General features: G+C 39.8%; 1 protein-coding gene across 6 annotated transcripts in view; it reads left to right on the top strand.

Annotated features, from left to right (window-relative positions):
- The first annotated feature begins 3,452 nt into the window (after window positions 1-3,452).
- dlgap4a (discs, large (Drosophila) homolog-associated protein 4a) overlaps window positions 3,453-25,624 on the top strand; it is a 101,416-nt gene continuing 79,244 nt past the window's right edge. For all 6 annotated transcript variants that reach the window (XM_085258634.1, XM_085258633.1, XM_085258632.1 and 3 more), the window contains exon 1: window positions 3,453-3,970. The gene's annotated coding sequence lies outside the window, so the exon portion shown is untranslated. The remainder of the gene's footprint in view (window positions 3,971-25,624) is intronic.

Here is a 25,624-nt window from a genome sequence, read left to right as displayed (position 1 = left end):
ATTTACAAACAACAGCATACACGTACACAGATATAAAGTATATATAGGTCAGGCCAGGACCCTTACTGGATACTGGGTGGAAATCAAACTTGCGACTCCCGCTCCAGAGGTGTGTAGTTTTACCACCACACTATCCAGCTGCAGCATTATTTTAATAAATAATGCTGTACATATGCAATATCCAGACACTATGCAGTAATAATTCCCCAATGAAGTGTATATAATAGACATAGGAGAACATTTTAAGATTCCATGACATAAAAGTTATGAAATTATACATACATGAAAATATAGATATCATATCAAACAGCAGGATGCAAACATATGGTATTACATGATATATGGTATTTTTGAAAGGGTGTATTTTGCCTTTGATTACTTTCATTACTTAAAGGCATTAACAAAATGCAAAATTATGCCATGACTGTTTAACCCCTAGAGGGCTCAATTTACCCCATCCTTGTGCTCATTATCCCTCTACATCGGGGCATGTTGTGCAGTAGGACTAACTTTTTTGACAGGTCATTGGTGTAAAACTATAATAACTAGAATTTGATAGATACAACAAAAAAATATTATTATTTGAATATTATTTTTATTATTTTTAACAAATGCAATTTTATTTGGCATCAAAATCAACTGTAAAAAGTTGCTCATCATACCTTCTTTTCTATAGAGATAATAAGGCAATGCAATGTGGATGTATCACTCTGGTGACTGTGGAGATGGTTGGTTTAGGACAGTGGTGGGTGGAGATGCTCATTCTCTCCTCACATTGTCTTTGTTTTCACATAGTCATACATTCACCTATTAAACCACAGTGACATGACAAACACACAGCCAAGTGGCCATTTAATTGGCTTTAGTCCATAGGTAGGATGGTACACATGCCACTGATCCAAATCCTGTCAGGCCTTGTAGGGTGTTCAAAGAAAAAACAGATGTTTCCACTAATATCTGAAATATAATCGAGCAGGTAAATTTACAGTCCATTATGGTTGAACTGGGAACTAACTAGCCAACTTGTAAAAAAGCAATAAGTCAGGGATTACTGCCAGATACCTTACAAAGAAGAAGTACACACAAAAAAAAGCATTCAGTTTACAACACAACCACTGGCCGCCTCTGTGCCCCCTTTGGATATCCATCCTTGGATCAGGAGCAGAGTTATTAGTCATGGTTTTATCCAATCAGCCATCCTTAATGCTTTTGCTACTGGGCATTACTCTGGAGAGGAAAGATTGTCTTTCATTGTCAGTTTGATTTCAAACTGGAGATTAGTCGTATTCTTTCAGTTGCTTGTGGCACAGACCTATGTGTATTTGTGTATGTGCGTGCTTCTGTGTGTCTAATAATGTTTGCATTTGGGCATACAAACATCTGTGTCGAAATTATTCACTTCGGGAAACCTTCATGAGCTCTTTTTGTGTTACATTCTGTACATATGAAGATTAATATCTGTCAGTCAAACTGTAGCGGTGGGTCATCTCACAGGCAAAAATCTGGTAGTGATTCAGAGACTCCCCAGAATTTCGCTATAATCATGCGTATTTTATATGTGAAATTGGAGACATTAATATTTAAAACCTGACCTTCATATAATTATAATTCACTTAATTTAGGATCATAAACAAAGAGTTATTCACCACTTAAATCACCATGATTATATACAGTCTACATATTTTAAAAAAAAAAGGTTTATTACAGTAACGATTTTAGTTAACAACAGTGGGCTTGCTGGATAACAATCTGTGAACACAATTTTAGAGCAACATTATAATACATCCGGACTTTCTGTCTCTGAACTCTCTGAACTCGTGAGGACTCAGTTTCATATATTGAGACTGGGGATAGCTATTTAACATGTTTGAATCAATTTACAGCTGTTCTGAGGGTGTCTTCAAAGTCTCCAAAGACCTTTCTAAACATCTGGATTAAAAAATAATCCAGTGCAGTGAATGACAATAAGAGATTTCCCAAGATAAGCCCGTGTTTGTGAATCAAAACAAAGAGGGCAACACCATGGCTCAGACAGAAAGCAGAGTGGCAACATGGTAGATGGATTTTGCATTCATACAGCTAGAAGTGTCTGACATTTATGTAAGCATTATCAGAATAGCCAGAGAAACTGGTAGTTTCCATTGTGAACTGAAACTATGCTAATGCAGAAAGGCACAGACTATGTGAGTTAATGTCTTTCTTTGGTGAAATCAGATACTGGAAGCTGGAAATAACAGTGTGACTGAACCAAAACAGCATGATTAAGGCCAGAGAGTACAAACAATAGGCTGAAAGATGCTATAAAGAGCTTCACAGTGGAGTAATAATTTAATATCAGAGTTCCCGAGAGAGACCAGTCTCTCAAGAAATAGAAAAATTAGATATGATTCAAATATTGATTATAGGCCTGCATGTGCGCGTTTGTGCAAGTGAGCTGAGTCCTTTAAGAATCTTTGTATTTGTTTATATAAACAGTTCTACAGCACATGTACTGTACAGGTATTTTTTAACTAATCTCCAAATGCAATTACAGCTGAGAAAATGGTTTGCTGATGCAGCTTTTATCGTGTTGTAGATGTGTACCTGTGTCTTTAAACTCTCATTTACACTGAGTTAGCCACTCCAATAAAAATGAAGAAGAGTCATCCTGGAAGTGAGAAAAGAAAGAAAATAAACAGGAAGAGGATAAAAAAAAGTGAGACAGAGGTGAGTGGCGTAGATAATAATGATTAACACCAAATAACCAAACGCTGCACATCTGATCCTAAATGTGGGAGAGACTTGACTAAAGTATCTTACTGTGGCTTAACTCGACTTCTTTTGTGTATGCTGAAGTTTAACATCAATTAACTTAGACGGCAGAGCAGCCTATGTGCCCAGCTCTGCCGTCGGTGACATGACCCAGTAATATTATAACTGCGATGGGAGGCTGGTTGGAGGGGCCCACTGTGATTTTTGTTGAGGTCCCCAGCAGACTCTGGAGTCGCCACTGAGCTCATCCATCTAACTTGGATGTAGCAACTGTAAATCAATCAGTTGATCAACTGAGACTAATTGATAATCCGTTTATTCTTTCAGTCACTTTTCTAGGAAGAACTCTAGGTCCAGCATCCCAAAAATAAAGATTTTCCCCCCTGTTTTCTCTTTTTAATGGCTGAAAACAATTGTTTTCTGTCTTGTGATGTTAACAAATTACGTGGATATTTGTCCTTTGCTTTTACCAAATCAGAATGGAAAATGAAAATAATCGGCTGATTAATCAGTGATCGGAACGATCGTATCTGCTGTTTCTGACCAACTTTAAAAAGCGTCATCCGATAAAATCACCAACTCGATGTCAGTCAAAGCTCGGGCCTGCGGTCTGCTTTTTGAATGAATTTTTCATTTAAACTCCCTCTTCTCTCTCCTTGAATCATCAAGGAGCATCACTCCTCACAAACGGAAAGAATAGACATCCAAACGCACGCACGCACTCACGTGGCCTCTCTCTGCGCATAATGATTCATCAACCACCGTTTGCTCATGAAACCGTGATTTCGGGTCCGATGAGTTCATTTACGGAGCTGGGTGGTTTGTCGTGGGCCCTCGGATGCCCCCACCCCCACCTCTCTCATCCCGCGTCTCGACGGACCAAACGCTGCTGCTGCAGCATCACCGGCAGCCTCCAAACTGCGTTTTCCCTGCCGCGATGGATCCCTGAGTAAACCGGCGAGCTGCTGTCAGAGAGACACCGCTGTAGCTGCTGTGGACAAGGACCGACACGCAATGACCGCAAAGAAATGGTGCCATAGGCTCCAACTAAGAGATAAAGAAAGACAATTTTATTTTTAGCGATGTTATAGGATCGCCTTGTTTACCTTCTCGACAGATAAGCAGCCGGGTGACTGTGATATTACGGCATGTAAGAGCTGGATAACTATTCCTGTGTGACCGACACCCTTCTGCCGCTGATTACAGTGAAATGAAAAAGGTAAGCTTGTTGACACGTTCAGGATTTACATCGGGCGTTGCGGGTTTCAGTGAAGAAAAAAAGAAACAACAAACAACAAAAAACCTGACAGCTCAAATGGGAGCTCATCAGGCTGCATTGTTGCATCGACAATTCCAGTCTTCTTGAGTTGAAATTGACGATTGATTTGGGTGTTTGGATTAGGTCGATTTTCACCTGTCGAAATACGAGTGTGTTTTTAGCGCAAAGAGCCCTGTAAGTAACTTGACATAAATCAATGTAGGTATTATGCCAGCAGCTTGATTTATTGTGAATGTAACAGTTATTCACCTCAGGATGCCTGGACTACCTGGCTTCAGCCTGCCAAAGCCAAAGTCGGTTTATCCTGTAAGATAGTGGTGCCTGAAATCTTTCTTTCCCCTTTTTAGTCTTATGCGCATGATCTGTGTTTGTCAAAGTTATCAAATCTTTGCTTTCATCATTCCTGCAGGGAGAAACAGCCACTGAATTCAGAGTTTGGATAGGGAAAAGCATGTCTTTTGAGAACAATTAGGTGAATCTCTGTTAGCTTTTAACTCAGATTTTGAATTAATCAGAACCATATATATATATATATATATATATATATATATATATATATATATATATATATATATATATATATATATATATATGGTGGCATTGCTTTTTCTTTTTTTCTCTTGATCTTTAATGAGTGGAAATAAAACCCCAAACTAGCAGCAAAAACTCAGGCTATCCTCGAGTTTCATCATTCTCGGTCCTAAAATATTGCAGTTTTTATTATCGAGTGTGTGAAAGACATATTTCTAAGGGGCCCTGTCCTCTGGAGGGAGCAGGAGCTGCCTGCTAAATTTTTTGTGTGGACAGAAACAAGCTCTCTTCTACTGTAAAGCTGCAGATGAGTCCGTGGGGGATGATCGATAGCCAGTTTGTATCAAGGCTCGTGTTTCAGCTGTCATTGTCGAACAGTGGTCTCTACAATTAAAAGCCCATTTTGTTAGTGAAAGACTGATTAATAATTCATCCGCAGCTCAATGGAACCACAAATCTGTGGATGGCACACTGAAGGATGCCTGTGGCTTCACAGTGGCTTCAATCTAGTGCTGTGCAGGCTGGAAGGTTTACACATCACTATATAGGCTGGATGGTAAATACACACTTTACTGTTTGCTGACTTTTAAATGTGCACTGGATTGTTTGCTCTAAGCAGAAAACTAAAAGCATACACACTCAGTGTTGAGCAGTACAAACAAGACATCTCTGGGTATCCAGTGTCAAACAGCTCTGTTGGTGGTGGACTGTAGCCTCTAACTGCGGTGTCAATGTCATATCTGCTGCCAGGGAGCCAACAGCCATGATGATACTGTACCACGGAGTTTGAAGGAAACCCAGCTGGCTCCGGTCCAGGATGGTGGGTGTTTTAAAAACCGGCTTAGTCAGGGCTACTGCAGGGAGTGATTAGAAAAGATAGCATACAGTATCACACACATCAGTGTGACGTCAACAGGACGCAGAGCATTAGAAGTATTTTCACACCAGGACCCGGACGAATCCAGAAACTGAGCCAGAGTTGCAGAATCCATCACACTGAACCCATTATGTGAATATTTAGAGAGCTGTCATGCAAACTATCCAGGCATTATTATTTTTTCTTAAATCTGAAACAATCTCAAAGATGAATATTTGTAGTATCTCCTAGTGAAAGAATGTATTTAAGTGCACGGAGTAGCGTGTAATCTTGAGTTCAACTTGTATGCTACATGAGTGCTTCCATTTTAAGTTATGTAACATTTCTACTCACCCACATTTCAGTACGAAACATTGTACTTTTTACTCCACTACATTTATTCACTGGTGGAGGAAGTGCTGAAATCTGTTACTCAAGTTAAAGGAGCAGGCTGGAGTGTAGAAATATACATCCCTATAACTAAAAGTACTGCAATTAAAATATATTTCAAGGTAAAAATGTCAAAAAAAAAACCAAATGGCTTTTTTTAAAAAGAATAACATAAAATAGTCATTGGTTTGATGCATAAATGGGTAAATATCACCTTAAAGGGGTTGTTCACTCCAAAATCAAACAGATATTTTTTCTGTCACCTGCAGTGGTTTTTCCCATCTATATTTTTCAACCTGTATCAGAGATATGTGCTATAGAAATGTTTGTATTTTCTTAAAAAAACACAATTTAAAAAAAAACAATCCACAAATCGTGGTGCGAGCAGTTTCCTGTAGGAACATTTTCCTTTCTGCTCTCTCCACTCTCCAGCCAACCAACTATCCAGAAGGAAGCCGTTCACCCGTGATCACAGACTTGTACTCGAGACAGTGTGACAAGATACAAATATTAATGGCGTTTATTTATTCTGAGCTGTATTGTTTGCCAGCATGGCTTGTGTTTTAATACGGTAATCTGATAAATGTAGTGGAACAAAAAAGTATCTGGTCATTCAGGTCAGCTTTCACAATAAAGCCCCGAACAGTAGATGTAGAGATACTAATGAGTACTTCCTTAGTTAATAAAGGTAAAGACCAATACACCAAACCAAAACAGTCCAGTACAAACAATAAAAGCTGGGCCTAACTGCATTTAACAGACACAAAGCAACATTTTTTTTTATCTCTGTTTTGGTCTCTAGCAGCTTAAACATCGAGCAATTAACCTGCTAAATGTTCAGCCAGCTAGTCGCTAATCATCAGTTTTCTATTGCAGAAGAAATAATGTTAAATAATCTTTTAACCTGAAAATAGTTGTCTGCTGTTGCTGAAAGTGTCTGGGAGTAAGAGAGGTGGGAGTAAATCAAAAATGAAGTTGTGGACAGGGAGCTTCACCTCACTGTAGAGCTACATAAAACAGTGGGAGCCTGGAAGCAAATGGAGCCGATAATTCTCTCCAGTCTCTTTTGCTTACAGTTCATAAGGTTTCCTGAAGTATGACTGGCCGTGCTGGTCATTACCTGTATCATCAGAAGAGACAGAAATATCATATAGCATTGGCCTAAAAAGCATTTCAATGCACAAGCAAAACAACGTTTTCTTATTCTGTCTCCTTTGTTATTCATTTGGCTGGATTTCCTCCTCTCTCATCTCACTCTAGATTATCAGCTGTATGTGGTGGGAGTAAGGTCAGGTGACAGAAACAACAAGTTAAATACAGTATAGCAGCTTCACCAGCCTTTATGTCGCACTGTTATATTGACTGATGTAGTACTATAACTGACAGCAATATAGTTTGCTGAATTTAATATGTCTGTTGTTATTAAAACTACTGTTTGAGGTAGCCTATTGATGCTATTTGTTCCACATTTGTAATGTCAGTAAAGGCAAACCTGTAAAGGGAAAATGCACTCACTGGACCTGAATTCTAGAAATGGATGAATTTGGAGTTTAGATACAGAAATGGACTACATTTAGACTGTTTTAAACTATATAAACAAGACAATCTTAGTGAAAAGTTACTTATCTGTTCGCTGTAACCTCATCAAAGTGAAGTTACTGAGAGACTTTTTAAAAATTTTGTTTACTTGATCCATTTCAACATGGCAACCTATACCAAGTGCAGTCATAAAGTTAAATCACTCCACCAGACAGCTATACCTGATTTACATTTGGCTTATGTTTACTCCAGGATGTTTTCTTATTCACATCTGGACTGTTTTGAACACAGCTGCTATTTTTAGATTGCTCAGAAGAGGTCCCATTCTGTCCCCTTGCACTTTTGTGAGCTTCTCCGGTGTGTCAAATTGATGATTGTTCAGTTTGAGTAACAGAATGAAGTCTCGTGGAAGCAAATCTGCTAAACAGCGAGTGAAGATTGTATTTAGCAGCTTCATATTTTGTTGGGGTTTGTTGAGGTAGCTCAAGTTTGGTTTGTTTTTTTTTTGGCTGCTCTTGTGCATGCTGCGGAACTGAACACATGGCATCATATATTTTTAACATAAAAATTTATATGGGCGTCATCGTAGATGGCATGATATATGACAACCCGTAGTTTGGACCCAGCTCTTATCACCAGCGATGATCCTCAGCATGTGGGACCAGTTAGAAACACAAGCTGATCTTTTGCCCTTGTACAAGTTTGAGGTCCACAATGAAAGTGGCTAGAATGGAAATTCTCTCCTTGGAAATCTTTGCTTATACTATTTAGTAAAAAGGCAGGGATTCATGAGATCTTCAAGGTGAATTCTGTGTGAAGTCTGTATGTTCTCCCCGGACCTACTTGGGCTCTCTCCCAGTACTCTGGCTTCCTCCCACATTCCCAAGGCATGCATGTTAGTTTAACTGATAATTAATTGGCTGTAGGTGTGACTGTGTGTGAATAGTTGTCTGTCTCTCTGTGTTAGCCCAGCAATTGACTGTCAACTTGTCCAAAACGTACCCCACCTCTCACCTAAAGGTAGCTGGGATACACTCCAGGCCCCCTCTGTGATCCTAAACTGGATCAGCAGTTAAGATAATGGAGTTTTTGTTAACATTTTGATGGGTAAAAATCAGTCAGACTGATGGATGAAAATCATTTGATTGAATATAACTTGAGTACAAAAAAAAATCCTCATTGAAAAAAAACTCGCAAAAAACAGACATGGATAAAATAAGAATTCAAAAATGTTCTTAAATGAGACCCGTTGTGTTTGCTGTCTGACCGGGAGAAGAAATCCCATACAGTATTTCAAGCTGTTGTTTCTTTGTATTTACCATAGCAACAAGCCACCGGTGTAACTTCGGTTCATGCAGAAGAATGGCGCTCTCAAGCCAGCCATGTGTACAGTTCCTTCTTATCATTGATGAAGTGTCTTAGTGCTCCATCTGTTCAGCTATTGTCTCATCATCACCCTCTTAAATTTTTTGAGAAAGACGGCTAAAATTAAGAGCAAAGATGGCGTGATTTCAGCTCCGAGGAGAGTCGCTCATCTCATTCTGTACGTCCGAAACAGAGAGAGATTTTATGACCTTGGTAATGCTTCTCTCGGTCCATCTCACACAGGAGCCGATGAAGCGGCTGAAGGTGATTAAAGTCTGCCTCCATTGATGGTCCTCTGTGCTGCTGAGTCAGTGACCTTTCCTGCCATCGGGTCACTGTGCTCAAATAGCTCCTCTGCTTTCCTCTCCCTGTCTCCTACCCTCTTATCCCTCTTATCCTGTTCGCTTCCTTTGTGCCCTCTTCTGTTTAGCGGCTTGTTTCACGCAGCAAAAACAACCCCCAAGGACAAATCAAATGAAATGATAAACATTCCGCTACATCGCACCAAAAAAGCTCTCTTTCCTCGGCATACTTCAACTGTCTTTCAGCGTTCATCAAATTCAAGTTGAAACATCTCATACTTTCCACTTCTTGCGAGCCCCAAAATAGAAATAACCGTTTTACAGTATGCCCCTGACAAGTGTCTTGTTATCTTCCTGCATGTGTCATTTTACAATAAGTCCCTGCCTGGGCTGCGTCGCTGAATGGATCCTCTGACACAAATTTGCATGTTATGCTTAACGTTTTTCACCAGGGACAATTTATCAGAATGCAGCAATTAAGGAGTCTGTGTCCCCAGGTGATTAATTATGTCTCATGTGTCCACAGCAGAGACAATCCCAGGAACAGTTGTTTGTTCAGGCCAATGTGTGTGCATTTTATTTTTTTTAATTTTTTATGTGAAAAACAGTTTTCTTGGTGTTGAACAAACATTTGCTTTGCTTTTTCCTGCACGACCAGTTTGCAGCTGGATCCAAATAAAAGCTAACAGACAAGGACAATTGACAAACCGTGATCGAGAGACGTCTTCTGTGTGAAAGGTAGAAGCAATACTGTAGGAGACAGAGAACAGGAATAATGCAGGGTGACATTCAAAGCTCAGGGATATTTTGTTTTGGAACTACAAAGAGAATTTCTTCATTCTTCGCTTGCATTTCTGGGGCAGCTCTCGATGATTGTGTCTGTGGGTGGTTTTGTGTATGTAAAAATACTTTTTTTGGATGAGGACTGAGCTCACGGGTATTCATTGTAATATCCACTGCCCTTGAATCAGAAGTCAGCTTTAATTACTTCTTTGTAAACATAAGAAAACTGGTGTTCAAAACAGATTTTGCCTTTTGGAAACCTGCTACCCTCCAGCAGGTCCAAACCAAATGCATAAATTCACTTACATATTCCAGAGAACAGTGGGATAACAAATGCTCATCATGCTCTAATGTGTTGCTGGACAACATTGTGGTAAACAAACACAAGCATGCAGAAAAAGTGTTAGTTGCATTATCCGGGGAAAGATCCACTCCTACCTTAAAATGCCTGCAGCAAGATTTGTTTGCTTTAAAGCCAGTGTTAAATTGATAGAACTATTATTAACTTGCTTTACTAGTATACAATTGTTTGGGCCTTGATATTCATTTTACTGCAAAACAGTGGACAGACAGTGAGCTTAATAGGGAGCCAGAGAGCAGATCTAAGCCCTCTGCAGATTAACACTATGGGTTGCCTGCCTTCTGGCTCTTGCCGCCAATTACATTCACTCAAACCGAGACCTGACCCCGGGTGTGTGCTTGTGTCACAGCCTTGGCCCCCGGCACCATATGGACATGGCATTGCATGTTATCACGTGTGTTGCTAGCACTGCATCTCATCACCTAAACACAAGATTATTTTGACCTTTTGGCATGCATGGCTTCCCCTGATTTCATGCATGCAGCATCAGGGTCCGAGTGTGAATAGAGATAATTAACACTTCTGACCAGGACTGATCTCTGCAGCATCTTTTTAAAACGTAACAATTAAGAATGCTTGCTGAAATAAATATTCGACTGGACTCTAATTTATTCAACGAGATACTAGAGATGAAAAATTCATTACTGACGCCAAGCTGCAACTGTTTTGTTTATGGTCTATTAGTGATAAGAAGAAAAATGGAGCCTCTATTCTTTGTGAAATTTAGACATCAAATCACCTATTCTGCAGCAAAGTTTTGCTTAAGTTAGAATCATTTAGTCCTGGTGAATGTGGTGACACTTATGGTGACAGCAAACACTTACCCCCGAGAGCACACTGGGTGCATGTCTGTGTTGTCACGTCTCAGACGAGGTTCGTTCCGTTCTTTGCACGATTTCAAATTACACTTGGAGCGTTTCAGAAGCGTTTGGTCTGTAGGAGATTGTTTGTGCTGTTTCTGTTCTGACATCCTGCTCTCCTCATCTGCTGTTTGGGCAAAAATACAAAAGAAGGAAAGCATTTGTGTCAATGCAACCAAATAAGCATACAGTACATTGTTTAAGCGCAGAAGTCGGTCATAAAATAATTTCAAACATGATCAGGTTTGCAGATGATTTGCATGCACACAGTACAGTTTTTTTTTCCACACAACAGCTGAAGACAGTGAAACCAGTTGGAGGTGTGCAGCCTCTTGCCTGCAGCTTTTCTAGCAGCTCATTGTGGCTGTCCATTCTGTTTCATGACACTCTTTCGAAAATTAGAGTGTATCGATTCATGGACTAATGCCACAAATGATTGTTGTCTTGTTTCGTACATACACTTCTGGCAAATGATCACGGTCACCCTGTTTTTGACAGCTGAGTGCTTTTTAATGTGATCCAGGAACAGTTTTTGGTCCACCGCACAATGCATGACGTAAAGAGAGGCTAACTAATAAGGCTGTTATCAGGGAGATTTAATTCTGCTAGATCACATGTAGATATTATTAAGTTTCCCTTTGTTTAGGTAGGTTATCTTGTTGTAGTGCTGGGAGGGATCATAGACTGCTGCTACTGTGCCAGTCAAAGCTGCTATACAAAGGTTGCATCCAGTTGATAGTGAATATTTACATTCTCTTTCTGTAATTATTACCGTTAGAAAACAAATGGTAAGGTTAAGGCACCTTTAAAAAGCCATTTATTTCCACCTGTTTTTGTATCTGATTTTATATATTGTTGAAAAAATTATTTTAAGATTTTAAGAAGTTCAAAGTGAATGAGCTTAACTGTAGATGTGTCTACCTTCCAAAAACGATTTGGACTTCCAAAACTAGCATAGAGCTAGTTCCACTGGGTTTGTATTTGGATCATTTTGAAATATTTCCAAGTATATATTTTTATAAAGTTATCATGTATAAGAACGGCATGTAAACTTTAGTCTACTACATAAAAGTCAAACATGTTACACACCAAACCAACATTCCAACCTCCTGCACTGTTACTGAAAGCAAATACTGCATGTTGACCGTAGAGCATATACTCTTAATTTTGGCCATTAAACATAAGAAAAACATTGTTTTTCCCTCTAAACTGGACCAAATAAATTAAAAAAACAAAACTTCTTTATGCTCTTGTAATTAGCCATTCCCACCCACACGAATCAGGACAGATTGTTATGGTGTTTAAACAAAATCGAGGTCTTTCTGTGTTCAAAACACTCTTATTATTAGGTTTGTAATTGTATAATTCTGTTTCTCAAGGAGCTCGTCGACCTTTAATATGTTAATATGTCTCCGCTGCAAAGGCAGTCAACAATATCCAAATGGTATTAAATTATTTACCCCCCCAAAAAACACTGGCACATATAAGAGTTTCACATGGAGGCTGCGCACAATGTGCGTTTCCCACACCATGACTGTACAAAGGCTGCATCAAGCCAGACAGAAAACATTACATCATTCCAAGTAATATTTTCTGTCCACATAAGTGGTAATGTGTGCACTTTCACTGGCACACACGTTCTCATTTAGGCAAAGGATTTCAGGAAGGAATACTGTAGCCTTTTGTGTGATGCAGATTAAACTAAGCTCAAGTTGGAGACTGGGAAATCACACCGTGGCTTTGCTTTGGCTTAATCCTGCCTGTGCATGGTGTCAAGATTTTGAATAATAACGTTAAGTCACTCCCACAGCTTGAGATATAACAGAAAAGTTAGAAAACTGTAGCCATATCAGAACTCAAAGTGCAAAGCAGTCAACAATTAAGCATGTGACAACCGTGTCAGCTGGAAATCACATTACAGACTTCTGATAATTTGTTAAGCCAAAAAAGTTTTAGTGGAACGTTCCTACCAACCAAATAATGCATAGACGCAATGTTTTAGCTTCATGTGCAAGTCGTAGCTGGATGATGGTCGATATAACGTGCAGAACTGGGGCGACAACACTTGTTTTCATTGTGAGTTCCATAAGTGTTCAGTTTAGGCAACAATCAATGATAGGTTTGATAATTTATGATAATCTTTTTAAAAATGTAACATCTTTACATCTACTGTCAAATATGGAAAAGAAATAGTAAAAACTTATATGTGATTACTCATGAAAGTAATATCGATATCGAAGGGAAAAGGTATATGGCGTTAAACGTGCTGTGTACATGGTTGATGTGAACATGTTGTGACTTCAGACTTACTCAGGTCCTATATGCTAGTTACTGGTATTCATAATTTGTCCATGTTCTTTACTTTAGACTACATGGGATTTTTTGTACCCGTAGTAAAGCATTGACTTTCAGAAACCTGTATTTTCCTACCACAGGGCTGGTTCATCAGAGCCTTTCTGCTGAAAACAGCTGCCTGTTGTGGCTGAGAAATGATGTAATGTGAGCAGAGATGGTGAAATGAAAACAAATGAGTTAGAGGATATAAAGCTCCGCAGAGAAACTTTATTTGTACATTTGTCATTGTAAGCTAGCACTTCAGTGATTATGAACATAATGAGGAAATGTGTCTCTACTTATTTTGATGAAAATTAACCAGCTGGCTTTAGGCTGCTCTAAATACATTTCTTTTACAAATTAGTCATATAATATATCACTTTCATTTAGTTAAACGACATGAAAAATCCCTTTTAATTGTTTTCGTGCATTTACTTACTGTAGCAGGTTTCTGTGTGTCTGGCTGCACTTCGTTTACTACTTTCAAAACTTACACCTACTTTGGGTCTGGAGAGACGTAAACGCACCCGCACTGCCCGTTTGCTGTCAAGGCCGCAAAGAGTCAAGAACAACATTCAACCTTGTGACATTACACACCTGCATCCCCTCAAACCACACATGCACACACACTCACGCAAACTTTGACTGTAGCTGGAAGGAGTGATTGTGCGCTGTGTCATCCTCAGCAGTGAGGCAATTTGAAGCCTGTCTCCCTTTTTCACAGATAGATGCAACACGTCTCCCAGGATTGCTGAATACAAACACACTTCTGATCACTCATCCTCACTATAACCTTGAAGCTAAACAGAAGGGTTTATCACATGACACGAGGTGTGCTACTACATTTTTGCTGTATTAGAGCTCTGCTACATTGAATCCTGCTGTTGTCCTGAATCCTGCAAGTGTATTTATCCCACCTATGTACCAAGTTACAACGCTGCCAGTACCAAACCTATATAAATAGAAGCAGCATTTTCCCAGGTCTACCAACGAATGGCAGCCTGAAAGTGTTTAAGTGTATTATTAGTGTATTCCATCCTTTCTTAATTTTTAAAGGGTATAAATCCTCCTAAACTAAGCTGATACCATATCTAGTGTTCCCTGTTTTATCTTAGAACTGCAAGAGATTTGCATGACAATGTGGTCACGTCTTCACACTATTAAACTTAACAAGAGCATTAGCGCATGTGACAGCTGCCCTCGTTTCTCTGCGTCAGTTTGATGTCTATATATTATTTATCGTGCATTCATGGACATTCGCACTCATTGCGCAAAGTGGAGCTTGCAGCACTCCAAGTCACACGAATAATTGTTAAAACACAGTTATGTGGGATCTTGTCATAATAGCGGTACATATTCATTATGTCATGACCATCTGTTCATATAGAGAGTATAGCGCAATATGTACTAGATAAGTATTGGAGCAAACATATTTGAGTAGCAGCCTATCAATTGATTATCGTGGGCTAATGGACGGCAGTGATGTGTTTTCACTAATTTCATTGGATTTAGGGAGAAAATGTGTGATGTCATAGAGACACTTGTGTTGCTCTGTCACTGCGGCAGGATTAACAACACAGGCAACGAACTGACTTCTGCAGTTCCTCTGCTGTCTTGTGTTTGTGCATATTTAAAACTCACAGTCGCCACAGAAGGCTGTCTGAATTGCTTATGTTTCTTGAACATGGCTTGACCTCTTGTTTCACTTTTATCCTTGTATGTGGGGCGTCAACTGATGGACAGGTCACCCTGAGCTCGATGTTTTAAATCCCTGTCGTGCTAACTGTAAAACACCAGGAACAGCAGAACAGCAGCAGGGAGGCAGCTGTGCCTTGAGACTGCCAGGTAATGGGGCAGCAAGAGGCTCCTGAGCCTCACAGGAGGCTAGAGGGCAAATCCTGGATGACTTGGAGATATATGGCAGAATCAGTCTTTCCCATGGGGATCCCGTCTGGAAGCACGACTGTGATGTAGGTCTTGGATAAAGGAGTTGTCTCAGACCTCCTCTTGAATTCTGCACATCTCTGTAGCTTAAACTTACAGAACTGACAGCTGAGCATTAGGAAGTGACTAATGTCAGAACCCGGATTTGCCACCTGCTTGGAGAACATCTGTCTGTCATCACAAGGCGATCTCACTTCATTAATCTATTGGATATGCTAATGAATTTCTTGTGGAGAGTTGCAAGGATTCCCAAAGGTCACTGTGTACTCTTATGCATTGCCTTTCCCTTCCATGCAATGCTCCATCCTTTAGCTTCATTTGTATATCACATAGAAGTACACAGTAGCAGTAAGCAACCCTGGCTCCTGCTGTCCTTAGACATTGTTTGTTGATGCCACGGAAGCATTTTGTTAATTTTTCAATTAGCCCTTTGTATTTCTGATCATTTGTAGCATTTGTGAGTAAAAATCTATCTAACTATATCTATATCTGCATATAGATATTTATATGTAGATATCTGTGGTTGTAAACAATGACTGATGCAGGGAATAGGAAGTCTTGAACCACATATCCTTTATTTGCCACAAAGATATCCTGACTATAACAGAAGCCTTGAAAAAACAGCAGATGGGATCCCAGATAGCTACAACTTTTTGCCTCATGCTTTACTTGAGTAAACTCAGCTGTGACCAACAAAAAGGTCCAAATGAGATTTGGCACATTTGGCCTAGCATCAGTTGCTGTAGGTAGGTCAGCAATAGCTGAAACAAAAAAATAGTAGAAAGTGTCTGGAGCATTGCTAAAGAGTCTGGATGTCTGACTTTTAAGTGTTTTCTTCTTTCTCTGTTGCTTTTGTTTTGTTTAAAACCCCTCCCTGATCACCTGAACCAAATGCCAAATATCTCCATTGGTGTGTTTTCTTTGTTGACAAACAGCACCTTGTCTTCTTGGTGCCACTCTACATATTGTCACTACAGTCCAATATATTTAACGATAACATTTTAATTCCATTCAGTTCAATATGATTTATACAGCGCCAAATCACAACAACAGTCACCGCAAGGTGCTTAAAGATCCTACAATTATGCAGAGAAACCAAAACAATCAGATGAGCCACTATGAGCAAGCACTTTGGTGACAGTGGGAAAGAAAAAAATCCCTTTTAACAGGAAGAAACCTTCGTCAGAACCAGGCTCAGGGAGGCCTGTCATCTGCTGCGACCGGTTGGGGGTGAGAGGAGGGAGACAGGATGAAAGACATGCTGTGGAAGAGAGCCAGAGATTAATAATAACTAATGATCAAATGCAGAGTGGTGTATACACACATGGTGAGGGAAGAGGTCCATCCATCCAATATCTTATGACCAGGAGGGTGAAGCCTATCAAGTTTATAGTTAACTAAACCTAAATTGCGCCTCATTTTTGTTGTTCAATGTTTCATTGCTACAATGACAATAAAGATTCTGAATCTTGCTATGAGGCCACAGTGCCAATCACTGCATGATCATGCTGAAATGGTAAATGGACTCAGAAAGCTCCTTTCTACTTAATTTGAGTACTTAAAGCGCTTTCTACTACAAGTCTCATTCACCCAATTACACCCACACACAGCACATAAATATAAATATTTTACCATTTTTATATATTAGCCGTTTTTAAACTCCAAAATCACATTTCATGCAGTAGAATGCAAGATATTAAGTTCATTTGAGACACACAGTTTATACAATTTATAAACAATCGGTTCCTTTGCATAGCTGTACTAGTGCTTTTGGAGCCTGATCTCAGTACATGTGCTTCAGCGTTTGACAAAGAAGATTTTTAATACATCAAATAAGCCATGACGTTAACTGAATTCTGACTTTGTTTGTCTTGTTTGTTGTGCTGTAGAAGCAACGACAGTTCATCTCTATATCAAATCCAGCTTGTTTGACAAAAAGGAAATATGGAAATTTAACTTCAGCAGTCAGTAATGAGATTTTAAAAATGTAAAGCTGAACAATGTAATATAGCAAACAGTCTGTTCTCAGTCTGCTGTTCTTAAACTAATTAACCAACAGTGGTTGCTGTTTCCACTGTGAGATCAATGCTTGGTCCTTGTTGGGGCTGTTGTGAGCAGTAGTGTGTCAAAATGTTTCAAAGGTTGAGAGGTTTGAGGTGGAGAAGAGAGAGCAAGTAACTTTCTTCTTTAAATGGTGGAGAGAAGGTTTTTTTCAAATGCTCTCTGGAAGCTGTGTGATTGTTTCTGCCTGATCCTCCTGCATACGCTTGGTCACTGCGCTGTGTAGAGTCTCATTAGTATGGATGTCAGCGCCTCTCCTTCAGCTGAACCTGCCATGCCACTACAGTAGTAGAGCTGCCTGCCTGCCTGCCGCATTGTCCCTGGATGGCCGATGTGAGGCTGCCAGCTCTGTCTCCTCCCAAGGATGACTGAAATGTGGGCGAGCGTCAGAAGCTGAATGTCATGATTCAATCAAAGGCGATGTCTGTGCCTGGATGTACAGAACAGGAATTCATGTTTCATATGGCTGTATAAAGAGAAGGGTACATATAAGAAGGCACTATCATTGCAATAAGCCTGCTTAAGAACAAAAAATTACAGCTGAGGTAAGACTGGGGAAATGGCTGTTTGGTGATAGTGATTCAGTCTACAGAGCTTCTGTATTTAGGTTGTACTGCAAGCATCAAGCAGCCCATCAAGTATTCATCTCTGGATTTAGGCTGTGGTGGCAGTTTCTGTAGCTTGGTGTGATACCTGACTAACTTGATTTTGTTGTGATCAGGGATTTGTTCTTCTAGTCAATAAAAATATTCCTTTATGAGCCTGACTGTATGATTGGGCTTCTTATCATGCTGCAGAATAAATTTGGGGCTGATTAGAGGCATTACTGAATATACTGGTTAAAACATTTAAAGTGTCCAAAAGCTTTGCACAGCACTGTATTTGTAGCAGTTATTTCATTTTTCTTGGAAAAGGTTTCAGATCGTCTTGGATTTACGTAGTTGACAGCCTGGCTTATTGTTTATTTACTTTGACACTTCTGGCTGTAGCTCTTTCGTCTTGTGTAGCGAAATCACAGGTGGTGATGTTCAGTACAGGCTGACATTGAGGGGAAAAACATATGACACTTCCAATATCTTTCTTGAAACAAAACAGATGTTTGTGAGTCAGGGTAAGCTTTTGGATGTAGGAAATGTGTGAAACTGAGACTTCTGCAGCACAAGCAAAGAAGAATCAAATGAGCCAAGAAAATATAAAACCAGAGATCACAGATTTAAAAGGTACCAGGGTAAGATGAGCAATGGTAAGACAGAGAATATCTACAGAAATGTGGAAAGTGCCCCACGTGACATTAAGCCAGGACGAAGCAGCTGTGCACAAAGGTGAGGTTCTCCCTTGTCTTTACAAAAGCTGCTGCAGGCTGCGAGGAAAGTTTACCCACGACTCAAATGGGAAGTTAGACTAAACACAAACATGAATATTTGGGAAATACACTAATTCCTCTTTAAGTGTCATAATGAGAGAAAGAAGCGCTACATACGTTACTCATGCCTATATGTTAAATATGAAGCTACAGCCACTAGATAGGTTAGCTCAGCTTAGCCCAGTGGTGTCCAAACCCAGGCCAGTGTCGAGGGCCAGTGTTCTGCAGGTTTTAGCTGTGTCCTTGATCCATCACAGCTGATTTAAATGGTTCTCCAGAGGCCTGGTAATAAACTAATCTTATGATTCAGGTGTGTAGACCCAGGGTGAGATCTAAAGCCTGCAGGACACCGGCCCTCGAGGCCTGGAGTTGGCCAAGCCTGGCTTAGCCTATCTTTGCATAAAAACTGGAAAACGGAGGAAATAGCCAACAGTGCAGGTAACTGACTGATTTTATGGGTTTTTCATGTTTCATTAGCTGTTGCTTGTTTGTTACTGTGTAACTAGCTGTCACTTTTTAAATTGTTCTACTTTTGTTAAGACTTTTTATTATAGGCTATCTAGCCATTTTGACTGACAGATGGGTACTAGTAAAGAGCAGTAGATGCTCTGTAGCTGTTTGCAAGGCCTCGCTTCAGCTAATTCAACTCACAGAACTGCACCTCTCTCATACTTACAACTACCACAGCTTGCTGTGTGGTTAGTTGCACTAACAGAATGTCCAGGAAGTCAGTTTGGGTGACAGGTATTCTAGTTCAATTACTTAACTAATAAATTAGCAGTCCATCTGTGTTCTGCCTTGCATGCATAAAGTCTGGGGAAGCTAGCTTTAAATCATGACTTAGGACTCCTCATCTAATATGGTTAATTCTGGGCCCCAAGAAATCAAGATGCCAAAATCAAGGCTTTGAAATTAGTTTTCACAAACCACTGGGATGTCACAGTGACTGTGTTCGTCTTTTACATAGGCTACAGTACATGCTTGAAAGCCTTCAAAGGACTTGAGCCTTGACTTGGACTTCATGACCAAAACTTTAGCACTATCTCACAGAAAACTCAGCCTCAACCTGCTGGGCTTTTAAGTCTTTTACATTTTCTTGTCCCAGTGTTCAAACCATTAAATCCAAGTGATGTTTATACTGATAATGAATGAAGGAAGGAATGACTGCATAAGTGTAAAACAACTACCCAAGAGATGTTTATGTATTCCTTCTCTGTGCACCCATGGCCATTGTCCTATGTTCCACCTCAAGGCCAGAGGATAAATTCTCCTCCTCTCACTTCGTGCTGCTTCGTCATCACTCCTGGCCTTCAGTCAATCGGTGTGACAATGAGATGAAACTGCACTGCCTTCACAAAGTCACCTGATTATACAATATTCTGTTTTTAGCCTTCACAGCGTCACCTCATCTATTCACATACCGCCGTGCTTCAAAACGCTTCCAGGAACCAGAGATGAAACTTTTTATTATTAGAGCTGTACTTTGAGGTCCATTGATGTAGCCTAATATTACATAAATTGGTTGACAATGCTGGGCTTTGTTGAGCTGTGATTGCACCGGGGTCCTGCTGCGTGTGCTTTGCCATTTCCCACTAAATCTAACTTTTAAGACGTTGCATTTCAGTCGTCATGGTTTCTTAGCTTCCCCTCGCACCTGCTCTATGCAATGCACGCCACAGGAGTGAGAGTTTTTCCAGGCATGACTCAGAGACAGTGACACCCCCGCCCATAACACTTTTCCTCCTCATGTGCTCACAGTAAGACATATTGACATGTTGTCTCAGTCTTTTTGATAATGCATTTGGTCCTGCTAGATAAGAGGCCCATACATCAAGCTGTCACAGGTCTGTCGAGCAGCAGCCTCACCTCATCACTTATATTCTCTCTTTCATTCTGTACACTTTGACTGCGGTACACTCCCACACATTTCTGTTTACCTACTTTTATTTTTCACTCTTTTCTGGGAGCTTTTAATTCTAAAATAACCTTTTCTATAATTTCTTTCTTCATTGTGCCTTCATTAGTAGCCATTCCTTTCTTTTAAAGGGACAGTTCAGCTCAGAGTAAAATCCACATATTTTTCCTCTGGCCTGTAGTGCTAGTAATCCATCTCGATTGCATTGGTGTGAGCTGCCCAGATCTGGAGATATTGGCTGTAGAAATGTCTTCCTTTTCTTGAGTGTAATCGAACCAGATGGTGAGATGGTATTTTGATTGTGGTGCTTCAAGTGCAAAAAAAAAAAAAAATGAAAAGAAAATTGTTGAAAAAAAGAAAAAAAAAGTCTCTTTCCAATAAAGATGACCCAGTTTCTTCAGATAAATAAATAAATCAATTTAGAGATTTTAGAGATTAACATGTGTGCAGGAAATACTTTCTTTTGCCTATATCCACCAGACTAAAGAAGATTGGAGCTAGTTTTTAGATGAACTGGCCCTTTAACTGTCCTGCATTTCTGACACCAAGAGCATTTGAATTGGGCTCCTTGACTCCTTCCCTCCTCCTTCATTTCATGGCAAGTATAAATGTGAGTTTTGACAAACAAAAAAGTAACGCCTCACTTGAAAGCAAGAAGAGTGGGAAAAAGTAAACAGCTGATGGAAAATGTATTTAAAAATTAGGAAGGCTTGGGTTTGAAATTAGAGGAATGACCAGCTCCTGAGGGTAAACAGGGCAGAACAGGCTCATTTATCACAAAGCGAAGCCTTAAAGGCAGAACTTAGCCGAACAGGTGAGAGGAAATGTCAGTGAAACCGATGGCGGCTGAGATATATGCAGGAGCTCGTTGGTGGTGTTAGCAATTAATTTTTTGTTCATATACTTGACAGTCATTCATCGATTTAAATTATGCTGCCAATCTTGTTGCTGATGAGAATCAACATGGTGAAAGGCACACATCAATCTCTTTTGCTAAACCCAACCAGTGAATGTCCAGTAACGAGCCGCTCCTCATTCTCTCAGCACCAAATAGACCCATTTGTCCCGGTGCTGAGTCTGGTGACCCAGTGTTTGTGTTTTTGATTTGATATTGTTTGATTATCGTTATTCATGGTTTTGGTTATCTTTATTTCTTAGTGATCTTAGTTTTTCCTCCCTCAGTGTTTATCTTAGCCTGTGTATAGTCTCTGTTCCCGCGTCTACTCTGTGCCTTTCCTGTGTTCCACATTTTATGTCTAGTCACCCTTGTCTCTATGTTCCCTATGTCTCCCCAGTCACTTGCTAAGCTTGCATGTCTGGAGTCTGAGTTTCGATCTGTGTGTTTCCTGTTTTATTTTGATAGATCCGTTGGGTCGTACATCCTGCCTGCCACAGCACAAACCACGACACCACTTCCATTTTGTCAAGCTCGTTCCTTTCTCAGTGAAGTGTTCATATTGTCCTTGGTCTCTGTGCAGCTCTTGCTCCCAACTTTACAGATATAGATTGCTGGCCAGGATCCCTTGGCATCACATATTAATGTGCTGGGTACTTTTATACATAATTTGTCAAGGTGCAGGATGGAGGCTGTAAATGAGTGTAATGTACAGTACCAGTCAAAAGTTTGGACACACCCTCTCATTTAATGTTTTTTCTTTATTTTCATGACGATTTACATTGTAGATTCTCACTGAAGCCAAACTTCAGCTGTCAAACAGGTGGCATTATTTTAAACTCCTGAATACTTTGGTATGCAGAGTTCATGGCTGACTCAGGCACTGCCAGGAACCCTATTCCTCTGCCTTCAAAACAAGCCCATTACTCCTCCACTGACATTTGGTTTGCTGTGTTTGGTTTTCCACTATAGAAAGAAAACCAAATGTCCTTTGGTTACAGAAGTCTTGTCTTTTATTCAGAAACAGCTTTGCACGCCTAAACTGCGCTGCCATGTTCTGCCGTGAACTTTAACATTTAACGTGCTAACTCAGGCCTGTACACTGTGAGATGTAACTCTTTGGTTTTCTGCAGTTTCTTTGCGCATTGCACGATCATGTGTTGAATTTGCAGGGACATTCACTCCTGGGAAGATTTGCAACTTTCCTGAATGTTTTTCACTTATGATGCAATGGACGACCTCAGATTCTTTGACCTTATAACCATTCCCAGACTGATGTGCAGCATTAATTGCTCTTCTAAGATCATTCCTGATGTCTTTTCTCTGTGGCATCGTGTTAACACACCAATGAATGCTCCAGACCATCAACCTGCTAAAACGTCTGCTTTTATAGATGTTTTCACTCTTTGTGGTGATCGGTTAAGCATGTACATCTAATTGGCAGCACTGTGTCTGTTACTTACCCTTTAATTTCTATGGAATGGTGTACTCGGTTTTTCAAAAGACAGCATAAATGTGCAGTGAAAACTTTCTTTTTCACGTGTCTGTAGTTATCATTAAAATGTTTGTTTTCTTGCTGTAAATGAGAAACAAATCTTTGATTTGTTCAGTGTTTCAGAGGATGACACCTCTGCCACTGTTGGCACTGTCAGTTTCTGTAAATCTCCTTGAAGCTGCACCTTGATTTAGCTCTTGTAAGCCTTTTACTTTAATAGGCCACACGTTGGAAAAACGCACATGTGAATAAACTCTCCAGAACTGATAACAGTTGTTTCTGTAGCTATTTTTATTTTATTTTAGGGCGAATCCTCTATTGATTGGGCCTTTCGTGTTCTGAGATCAAGGCCTTTCCTCCAGCTCAAAATGTGGTCAGGATTTTCATTCAACATTTCAAAGTGTTCTCAGGGCACTCTGGCACCAAAAATGCTGATCCCTGGTTCTGAGTGATGTATCCTTGAACAAAACAACTGTACTTTTGCATTATTTATGTGCTTGGTGTTTGGTATGCTAATAGTGAACATTATTTTATTCCTCCAATGACATATAGCTGCTCTCATCCTGGTGGTACACAGCCCCAGCTGACCAAGACCATTAGCGACGCTGTCAACGGAGGAAGGGCAGCTCCTTTCCTGTGCTGCTAGTGAAACTTTTGGTTGCAATTTAACTAAAACACCAGAAGTCACCTTGTAAAGACAGTTTTATAGTTTTAAAAGTTTGTTTTGAGACTATAGCTTAATTCACTCTGACAGTCTAAAATATTTTTATGCTATGTTGTTTCTCTGCTTTATTAATTTACTGTCAGAGCAGCTTAACTGAGTAACCCTTTTATCTTATCAGCCGCCCAAAATCCCATGTTTTATCATTTCATTTATCATCCTCTGCATCCAGCAAATCTGCACATCAGCAGAAACCACTGCAGAATATACATGAATTTTAAATTCCCCTCAGACGCAAGCCTGAATCATGACCATCTAAGAAACTAACTGCCTAACTAGCTGACTCACAGCAGGTTTTTTGATGATCACCGGGTAGTGGTGATGTAACAAGCAATCCCTGGAAGCCAGAAAAACACTCTGCTCTGTATGCTGTAAATATATCAAACAACTTAAGAACATTAGTGTTATTTAAACATACAAATTAAATCCAGTAAATTGAATCCACTGGACAATAAAAAGAAATACTGTATGTCCCTTGCACTGGCTTCTGGTTGGGCACAGATATCAGTTTAAAATCCTCACTCTTTCTTTTACGTCTTTACGAGGAGAGGCCCAAACTTATATCATCAAGCTTCTTCACCCTTACTCTCCAAAACAGATCCTTAGATCCACTGATGGTCTTCTGACTATCCCACAGACCCGTTTGAAAACAAACGGGGATCACACTTTCCAAATCCCACCACCAATACTGTGGAACAGTTTACCTCCCCCTCTATACACCATTGACTCTTTGGCTTCTTTTAAAAAACAGGTGAAACATCTATTTAGACAGGCCTTTGGGTAATGTTCTTGTTATTGTGTAATATGTTGTTTTGTCTGATTTGTTTTTATATTCCCTGTAAAGCACTTTGTAACAGATTCCTGTCTTAAAAAGTGCTATATAAATACATTTTACTTACTTTTACTTACTATACACGTACAAATATCTAATTAGCCAATCACATGGCAGAAATTCAATGCATTTAGACATGGAGACATGATCAAGATGATGTGCTGAAGTTCAAACTGATCATCAGAACGAGGAAGACATAAAACATAAAACATAAAAACATCCAGCCTGCTTTCTATTAACTGTTCAGGCTAGTGATGGTGGTGGTGTAATGGTTTGTGGGATATTTTCTTGGTAGACTCTGGATCCCTTAGCACCAGCTGAGCGTTGTTTAAAGACCACAGGCTTCCTGAGTAATGATGTTGACCATGTCCATTCATTTATGACCACAGTGCACCCATGGGATGTGGTGGAAGGCGAGATTTTCATTATGGATATGCAGCAATTGTGTGAAGGGGTCCAATCCATTACTAGCAAGGTATCCGGTGAGTCTAGTTGAGTTAATAACATGAGAACAGGAAGCAAACATATTTAGTTTGAGTGGTGCAAGAGGGCAGCTGGTGTGAGCTGCATTAGTCAATGTACACAATAAGTCTGATAACAAAGGCGGGCCTCAAAATTGAAGGGCCTTGTATCAACAGCTCTAAATAATGAATCTGAATGCAACCACATTAATATTGTATTTTGTTTCAGGTTTTGCATATGAATGTTTTTAGGTGTGTATTTCTTCACATTAGAAAAAAAATGCACAAAAGGACATTAATAAGTAATCAAACAGAAGCACATCCAGTTACCAAAAGCAAAACTGGCCCATTCTCTGTATCCTCTACAAGGGAGTTGGAAATATGGCTGCAGACCAAATGTGGTTTAACTACAGTAACAATAGCTGTCAGATTATTGGGTTAAGCCAATGCCACTTTGAGATTTGGGCACACAGCTATTTCCTTTCCTTTGATTATTGCTATTAGAGCAGTAAAGTGGTTTCTCATTCTTTATTTTGTGATCCCCTCAATATCAAATCTCACTTTAAGCTCATCAAACCCCAATAAT

This window comes from Mchenga conophoros, linkage group LG20, assembly GCF_057382185.1.
Source record: "Mchenga conophoros isolate Kocher_MC1m ecotype Shallow Benthic linkage group LG20, M_conophoros_male_GT1.1, whole genome shotgun sequence".
In the NCBI taxonomy this organism is placed as follows: domain Eukaryota; kingdom Metazoa; phylum Chordata; class Actinopteri; order Cichliformes; family Cichlidae; genus Mchenga; species Mchenga conophoros.
Note: the sequence above shows the minus strand (reverse complement) of the source record. Positions and strands in the feature narration are given on the sequence as shown.